We start from the raw sequence: 7,657 nt of genomic DNA, 5'->3' as shown, positions 1-7,657 counted from the left end.
AGACAGTTCTGATATAACCTGTGCATTCAAGCCCACAGATTAGGTGCCTCAGTTCCTCTTCATATGCTTTATGTGTCTTGGCTGTTCTCTGCTGGTCTGTCTCTGCTCTGGATCAAACCTTTCACTTCCAAAGCTTTGCCAGGTGTGGCTCTGGCAGGGGAGTCAGTGTGAGCCTCTGGTAGACAGCTGCATGTGGGCAAGCCTTGCTTTTCTCTTGTTTTGGATACAGGAGGTTTGTAACACTGACATGATGTGATAGCCCTGAAGGTGAACTGAACTGGCAGGAATATCCTGCTGAGAGTGCAGAACACCTCTGTTCTGTGGGAACACCCAGGTGATGGAGGCCAGGAGGGGCTGCTCTGGATCATCTGTGCTTACAGGCACACACAGAACCATCCAGGGCTGTCCTGCCCTGCCCTGCCTGGTGTGAGCAGGCAGGGATGGGATCTGCAACATGTTCACAAGCTAATACCATCTCCCTGAGGATTTGGGAAATCCCTCTGTGCTGCCTGATTCCCAGCAGAGGGCTAGAGAGCAAGACTGAAGGTTGTGAGCCAGGGAATGGATTTCTTGATGCACCTGGGCAGGTGAAGTGACTGACGAGTCAGGCTGTGCACTGTGGTTACTGATCCCAGACCTGCCTAGCTCTGCCCCCCAGGCTGTATTGCACTCTGTGGGATCCTGAATGTTGGATGGTCTGCACAAAGGTGCCTAATTGGACTTCCAATGACATTATAAGTGTCATGGCTCTTCTGCAAAGTAGGACAATACAGACAAAACCTTCATATTGTCTCTTTACATGATAAAGTCTTTGAGTTGAGACTGTTACTGGCTGTGGGCCCACCAGTGGATTTGAAGATAGTTTCTCATCTAAAATAGACTCCTTTTACTGCAGAGTGCCTAAGACATCCTTAAGAACTTCATTGGTTTTATTTTTATTTTTGGGCACAATTTTTAACATAGTGCCACAGTCAGAGATTTTACAGGCACTCAAATATCTGAACAGGCTGTATTTAAATGTTTCACCTCAGCACTTTCTGTGCTTCCCCCTCAGAGCAGATCAATAAAGCTAATACCTTTTTTTCTTTCTCCCTCCTCTAACATTCTGGGTGAGCTCTGGTTTTAGCTAGACAGATTTATAATTACTTGTAAACTCAGAGCCTTTATTTGCAGAGGTGCTGCCTTTGAATAATGACTGAGAAGCTTTGTTCTGCTCTGCCTCTGCTGCCAGAGATTTTATTTCCAGCACTTGTGGAGTCTCAGATGATACTCTTAAATTTAACATAACTGGAAAATGAAGTTTCTTTTGAAAAACATTGTAACCGTAATTGATCCACAGCAGGGGCTTGCTCAGATTTCCATTTTGATACCAGACTAGTCCAATAGCTATGATGGGAATAACTGCTTGCATCCATCTTCCCTTAAGGCTCTGCTGCAAAGTTGGGTGGATCATTTTGAGAGCAACAGAAGCAGTAACACAACTGCATTTTCTCACAGCATATTTCTTCAGGTCACAGAAGACATGAGACTACCTTTTACTGCACTGGGAACATTTAAAATACCTCTTTTATGCTTTTGAAGCATTATGAGAGTCTCTGTCTCCTGTCCATTTGCCTGCTTGCCTAAAGATTATCAGAGGTTTTTCTGAGATCTATCAAATTGAGTGAAAGTTCTTTGATGGATTCAGAACCTACTTGGAAGGAGATGAAAGCACAGGTCTTCTTTCCCCCTGGCCCAGATGTGTGAACACACAGACTGCTAAAAATAACCTAGTTTATGTTGCCATAAGGAATTTATTATTTCAGAAAAGGACAGGACTGCCTGGAGTTTTACTTCGAAGGGATGCAACAGCTCACATGTTGGGTTGAGCCCAATGACCCAACACCTTGAGACATCCTTTTCCCAAACAAATAGAATCCCATTAAATATAAGTTAAAATCTGATCCTGTGCCAGTGGCACCTGGGGACAGAGCTGTGTTAGCTTTTAGTCCTGCAAGCAACAAACCATGATGCAGAGTTGAGCAGAGGGGATGGAACCTGTTCAATATGTGGGCAAATCCTGAGCTGTATCCCATTCTGAGACCAGTGTTACCAGTTTGAGCCCTGCTGGTACCTTACTGAATTCATGTTAGCATGCTTGTGAGTTTCATAGCCTCTGAGGTTGCTTTGCTATTTTTTTTAATGGCACAGGTATTTCTGCCTGCTTGAAATAAAGGAGATTGTGTCTTTGCTTACAGCTACCCCATGAGTGGTAAAAAGTCATTAGATACCTTTTTAAGCTAAAAACCAATCTCTAGTGGGTGGCTTTCTCTTTCTGCTCTGCTTACTTCATGACAGATAATACTGCAATAATGGTCATGACATGGTCCAAAAATCTGCCAATTGCCCTTCTGAAAAAGGATTTTTTTTAGGGAAGTTACCCTTCATGTTCCACAGCAACACTGAAGCAGTAAATTGAGGCAAGAAAAAAGTGTTGTAGAAAATCAAGAGCTCAATGGAGAAAATGTTGCTGAGCTAGTCAGATAGCTTTGAAGAAGGATGGGTTTATTTTTCTTTGATTTGGGTTTTCTTGTTTTAACAAAGTTGCACCAAACCAAGACTGATGATGATCCTGAGCTACAGAATTCCCTTTCCAGCAGTGTGTGGTTGACTCTGGGAAATTCTAACTTCTGGCTGCAGCTCTTAAGCCAGCTGCTTCTCAGACCTAACAGTGGTGATTCAGCCCTAGTGAGCCCTGGAAGGCAGAGTTATTAAAGGTGTGCAGGGCATTCTGTGGGGCTGGAAGACATTTTGCTAAGGAAACAGTGGTGCTTTTATTATATGAATTAATGACTAGCTCTGGGTGTGCTGCCAGAGCATATTAGAATGTTAACGTGGAAGTGCCGTTCCCTTAAACCAGGCAAAGGAGTTAAGCAGGGTGTGGGTGGTTGCTGAACTTGGCTGTGGATACCCATAAAATCAGCAGGTAAAGAGGATTCCTCTGGGTGAAATGGAAATTCAGGAGATTTCTTGTTCAGCCCATAAGGGCAAAATCTATCAGCATTATTTAGGGCTTGCCATGAAAGGGTGTTTTTGAGCAGACATATTCAGAATAATTACTTTGATTTCCTGTGGATTCATATTCTCAAGAAGAATTACATCCCTGGCATTATTCTGGAATAGCTCTCCCACTTTATGTTCATGTTGCAGTTTATTCTGGAATCATTTCTCCAGGAATTCTTGTTGCTGGGCTCCCTGTGCTGGGATCACACTGGAAACATCCCCACTCCTTCCTTCTGGTCTCTAAGAAACATTTTGCAGGGAACTAGAAACAAAGGAGACTTCATGCTCATTGAGATTTTGTACAAGACTTCCTTTATTATAAATAAAGCTGCATGAGAAGATCTATACAAATTCAACAGTGTCCTGCTGTGGTTTAAGTACAGCATTGTCCATCAAGGAAGACCTTAGTCTGGAGAGTTCTGGTGTTATTGCCCATCTTGGCTGCATTGCCAAATTCATCTCTGTACTACAGTTTTGCTTCTGAGCTAACACCTTACACACAGACATCCCCCCCCCCAGTTCTAAAAAAAGACAAGTAATAAATAAAGCTGTTTACCAGGTAGGTCCTATGAGAGACAACTCCTCACTGAGCAGCAGCAAAGCTGTTACAGGTGCCTGAAGTCTCACTTCTTACCACAGAGAAAACACTGCAAAGACTTTGCATTAAAAATGGCTGGTGAACAATCACCCAATCCTCCTGCTTGAATACTGGATAAATTTTTGGATCACTTGGCTAAACTACATCTTTATACTCCTGTATATACCTGTATACAGAGCATCTTGGAAATAGAGAAACTCTTTTCTGTGGCTGCTTAACAGCAAATACCCAACACCTCCCCTTAGCAGACATTCAGCTCCTGTACAGCAATAATAACCTTAGACCAAGACATTTTCTAAGGGCAAATGGCTCCTGAGGCTATGCTGTAGATCAGTGGTTGCTATCAACCCACCACTAATTCCACTGCTTTGACAGAGCCTGTAATAAAATACTAAAACCACAAGTTGAGGGCTCAGGGAGTGGCTGGAAACCAGTGGAAGGCACTTGGAGTTCATGTGTTGAATTCACCTGGTTAGCAAATGGCAGGAACAGTATTGAGAGTCCAGGACAGGCTGTTTACTTTTCTTTAGGATGTCTCACAGAGATACAGGCATTGCCAAAGAGATGTTTGTTACTCAGGTGCCATAAGCAGTTTGGTTTTAAAAGAACGTTTTTCACTTTAAACCACAAAATCTCAGTTCTACTCCCATCCTTTAAAGCTACTTCCTATGATCACCCACCCAGATTTCAGCCAAGGCAGAACTGCCCATGGGCAACACTAAAATGTCTTAAGACTTTTTTAGTGGCTGGCAGCTGATGAAACTGAATTGTCTTATAAACCTTACTTTGTGAAATTTGAGCATGGGCTCTTACTAATAGGCTAGTATTTGGTGGGCAAAGATTTGATCCTGGAGAGACAAGGAAGTCCAAGGAATGATGTGCTTCACATCATGGCCTCCTTGTACCATGGCAGAGGTGTGGTCCAAAGAAACACTGTGTACCAGGCTCTCCTCTGATGGGACATGTCTGTACCTTGGTTTCCAAGGAAGATCTCCACTCTGAGGCTGACTGAAGCACTCTTATAATCACAGAAAACATTTCCCCCCAGCAGGGATGAGTGGGTCCCCTCACAACCTAAATGCACAGACCAGATCACTTTAAAGGTGCTCAGGGCAAAATGAGCATATTGCATGTAGGAAAACTAAGCCAAGCAATTTGCTTTCAGTGGGACCAAATCCATAAATTACTTGATTCAGCTCCAGCTTCTGTTCAACTAAACCCCGTGGGAATACTTCAGGGTCAGTTTGGGCATAAGAGAGAACAGGCATACAAGTACAGAAAACAAAGAACAAAAGATTCAATCCACTTATCAGTTCAGGTTCCCTTTGAGTCTGAGCAGCAGTGCTTGGGGCTGTGTAAAGACGAGTTTGGGCACGTTTACAAGCCCTTTGCAACTGGTGCTGCAAAGCTTTGTTCTGACATTTTAATAGGGGAGTTACCTTATTCTGTTCAACAGCCTTTTCTTCTCATGGTCCTCCTGCTCAACCTTATATAAAAGTTATTTTTCTACTCTGAATGTCATTTCCTGAGAGACCTGGGTCATAAATTTGTTTCTGTTCTTTGGACAGTCTAAATTTAGACTCCTGACAGGAAATGGCAGAGAAATTCTAATTTCTCTGCGGCTGAGCTGGGAGCACATTTAGAAGCAACTTCAACCACAAGTGCTCCAGCGTGACCTGCCTGCCAGCAGTCCATGTAAAGCTGGGTCTGCTGCAGGCACTTTGCAGTAAACCTGGGCAGGTAAAATTGGCCAATCACCTGGGTTTGCAAATGACTTACACATCTTCTGAGGTAGCCTCCAGGCTCCAGTAGTGACCCACCCCCCCTGTACCTCTGCTTGTCACTACCTGCTTGCCATGGCCCTTGAGATTGCTCCTGCTCTCTTTCCTACTGGGGAAAGCCTTCTTGGCTGTACTTGGAAAGCCAGGGATTTACAGCACTCGTTAGCATCAGCAATTAGTCCTGCCCTGTTGCTCTCCTGGCAGTCTCCCAGGCACTCATCACCAAGGATGCTGAAGCAAGCACTGATGATCCAAGACTTTTTCCTACTGTCGTTACCCACCAGCCTCTTCTCCCCATTCCTACCTACCCCTTACTTTCTGTTCAGAGACCCTACTTAACTACTGTGGTAATAAAAGCCAAGGGAGGCAGCACTTAGGGCATAGCTCTGCCACCATCTGTGCTTTCTTACAAACCAGGTGTGGAGACAGCAGTTACAGCTTCCTCTGCCTCTGTGTGTGAAGTGTCCCTCAGTGGTGGCAGGACAGAGAAGAGCAGACACCAGTGAGGTGATGAAACAGTTTTTACCAGGAAAAGGGAAGAGAGGACGTGTCTATGGAGAGTTTGCTTAACAACTGGATAAGGCAGGATAACAAGCTTCATGCTGTGTGCTGTTCCCAGCAGTGAGACAGGATTGAATCTTCTCTCTGATGTGATCGAGAGGATTGATAAAAAGGGACCTGTGCAGTGATGGTAAAAGCATCCCTGACAGGTCTTACCTCACAGAACAACCACCCTCTTGTAAACAGGATTAAGGGAAGCCCTAGTGTAAAACTTTGCAGGGAATCCTAGTGTGAGAAAATGGTGGGAAAGCCCCCCTAGCACTGGACGCCAGGCTTCTGGGACTAGGATTAAGCAATTATGCACTGGGGCCCTGGTTTGGACCCCACACTCAGGAGGGCGAGGATCTCCTGTGTCCTCTCCTTCAGCAAACCACCTTGCTGGGGCTGGGCAGCCCACTGGCACAGCACTAACCTGCTTCCTGTGGGATTTCAGGCATTTCCATTTCTGCATTTTTTTTTTCAGCACATGCCTCAAGACTCTCCCCTGGCCATAAAGGCTGCAGCAGCTCTCCTCCTTTGCTCTCCCAGCTCAGCAAATTACAGTCTACTAGTGCAGGTCCTCAGAGCAGCAGTCTTTAAAAAGATTGAGGAGAATGTATAAAGTAGCTTTTGCCTGCATATGTGGAACAGAAGGGATGCAACATGGATCATAAGGCAGCTGCAAGCAGCACTGCCCAGATCTACTACATGTGCATCTTTTTCATCCCTTCCTTCCCTGCTGGCCTTGGCCTAATTAAAACCATGTGCAGAGAGTCACTCTCATTTGGAGGGTGATCACTTCTGCTACCAGACTTCTGAGATTGGCTTCATTACAGGATAATTTTGGAGAACTGCTTCTTTTATGAAAGCAAAACTTACAGCAGTCATAGAATCAGAATAGTTTAGGCTGGTAGGACCTTCAAAGATGATATAGTTCAAGCTCTGCTTTTCCTTTCTCTCTAGGCTGTTCTCACGCCTTAGTGCCCCTAGGTAAGGAAAACAAACAACCCAAAATGTCAGAACCCAATAGTGGTGTTTCTTTTATCTAAGATAATAAAAGTTCCTGTTCATTGATCCATACAAAATGGGCAGGAATATAAACCACTAGCCATGTTACCATGGAAGACTTGAATGAAATGGTCTGAAGACACAGACCCTGCTCTGCTACATCCTCCCACAGGAGAAAAAATGTGCAGGGGTATTTTTGAAGGATAGGACAAGCCATTTAAGTTAGTGCTGCAAGTCCAATCAAGAAGGCTTTTCTTCTTCTTCTTCTTTTTTTTTTTAACTATAGTTCCCTTTTGAAGCTGTGCTTTATTTAAGGACCTCCATCCAGGTCAGACCTTGTGCATGACCCTCCTCCTCTCCACACCAGCATGTAGACTTATGTTGCACTTCCCATTGGTGAAAGAGCTCCTGCTGTCTGCAGACAGGCTCCTTTGATCCCAAGATCCTGTCTCTGATTCCCCCACCCTCTTCTTATCTGCCCCTTCTGAAGGAAATGAAGTATTTGGCCACCATCACACCCCCACCCCCATTTGCATTGCAGGCATCTGAATAAATTACTTATATTTGTTGCTCACCACTGCTGTAGCATGACTGAGGCACAATAGAAAAAATATATTCTTAGCTGCATAAAACCAAGCTCAGCAGTGGAACAGAAACCTACTTCACCACGACATCTTCCAGTTTCTCC

Source organism: Geospiza fortis, unplaced genomic scaffold, assembly GCF_000277835.1.
Source record: "Geospiza fortis unplaced genomic scaffold, GeoFor_1.0 scaffold130, whole genome shotgun sequence".
NCBI classification, from domain to species: Eukaryota; Metazoa; Chordata; class Aves; order Passeriformes; family Thraupidae; genus Geospiza; species Geospiza fortis.
This window is presented reverse-complemented; position numbering follows the sequence as displayed.